A 1,758-nucleotide genomic window follows, 5' to 3' on the forward strand; every position below is an offset into this window, starting at 1 on the left:
CATATCTGAGGTTATTGATATTTCTCCCGGCAATCTTGATTCCAGCCTGTGCTTCTTCCAGCCCAGGGTTTCTCATGATGTACTCTGCATAGAAGTTAAATAATCAGGGTGACAATATACAGCCTTGACATACTCCTTTTCCTATTTGGAACCAGTCTGTTGTTCCTTGTCCAGTTCTAACTGTTGCTTCCTGACCTGCATATAGGTTTCTCAAGAGGCAGTTCAGGTGGTCTTGTATTCCCATCTCTTTCAGAATTTTCCACAGTTTATTGTGATCCACACAGTCAAAGGATTTGGCAGTCAATAAAGCAGAAATAGATGTTTTTCTAGAACTCTTTTGCTTTTTCCATAATCCAGCAGATGCTGGCAATCTGGTTCCTCTGCCTTTTCTAAAACCAGCTTGAACATCTGAAAGTTCATGGTTCACGTATTGCTGAACCCAAAGACATAGGTTTGAATAAAGATTCTGTTCTGTAATGCTGGGTAAGCCATATGACCATGTGGGTTCTCAGTCTCCCCTTTGGTAAAATAGTGGAATGTAATGATTCAAACCCTCCAAATAGGATATCTTGGGGATAGTGAAGTGATGGATATAAGGTGCCTGATAAATAGGAAGTCTCAACAATGACAGCCACTATCATTGCTGTTGCCATTCCACTGTATCCTTCTCATAGAATCTCAGGAAAGGAGGCAGAAGGGGGATTCCTATCCTTTTTTACAAGGGAGGAATTAGAAATGCAAGAGGCTTGTGAATTGGCTGTGGTCACACTGCTTGTCAGATATAAAACAGTGTATAAGTAGCTCTCCCAATGTTTCTCCAAGTTGAAAGAGAAGAAATAGTTGAAAAAAGAATCCAGGAGATAGGGAACAAGTTATAGAAATGTAGAGGCTTGAGAAGGAAAGATGAGTCAAATGAAAAATTAAAAGAAAACAACACAGAGAGAAATACACTCAGAGCCTTCCAAAGAGATGGAGAGATAAATGACAGTGATACAGAGATGCAGACATAGACTTACACACACTGAAGTAGAGAGGGAACAAAGAGAACATGCTAAATAAAATGTAGAAAAGTGCTGTTCCACAGGACCACACCTACATCTGCATTGACTGTACACTGAACAATTGCAAGGAGTTCCAATTTCAATAAGTCATGACATGACTGGACCCCAAGAGTTGTGCAGCTATGCAAATCTACACCAAGACCCTGGGACCCACAGTTCCTATAGAAAAGTACTTCTCAATAAGTAAAGGTTGAACTTTAAGATTGTCAAGGAAATATTCCATTCCCTTCTAAAATGGATGAATATAATAATCAGATGAAAAGAAAAATTGCAGAAATTAATATGATGTGGCTTACAGTCTCCATACTTACATGACTTTGCAATCTGAGAAGGCCACCAGGTCGAGGAGCACAAGCCACTTCATGCTTCTCTCCTGGCTCCAAGTACTCAGGAAAGTTCAGTTTCTTAGCATGTAGTGGTGACTGGGAGTCCCTAATTATATATGCTCTGACATGCCGAAGTTTAGGTCTTTAGGCCAAAAATAGGTCTGAAAAAAACACAAAGGTCTCAACAAAATCTCGAGTTGATTAGTGTCCTTGGTGAGTGGACTTTGAAGCTTCTCAGAATACATAGAATTCAACTGCAATCTCTTCCTCGAAGCTTGATTGGAAAATCAAACTGATCTGTATGGACATCTAAGAAGATGGAGAACCTTGCCTACTTGGAGGAAAAAACTGCTAAGAACATCATGAAAATG

At 39.8% G+C, this 1,758-nt stretch overlaps 1 pseudogene; it reads right to left on the reverse strand.

The window, feature by feature from the left end:
* LOC104998669 overlaps positions 1-1,473 on the reverse strand; it is a 7,881-nt pseudogene extending 6,408 nt beyond the window's left edge.
* Positions 1,474-1,758: the final 285 nt, after the last annotated feature.

Source organism: Bison bison, unplaced genomic scaffold (assembly GCF_000754665.1).
Source record: "Bison bison bison isolate TAMUID 2011002044 unplaced genomic scaffold, Bison_UMD1.0 scf7180017853216, whole genome shotgun sequence".
Lineage (NCBI taxonomy): Eukaryota > Metazoa > Chordata > Mammalia > Artiodactyla > Bovidae > Bison > Bison bison.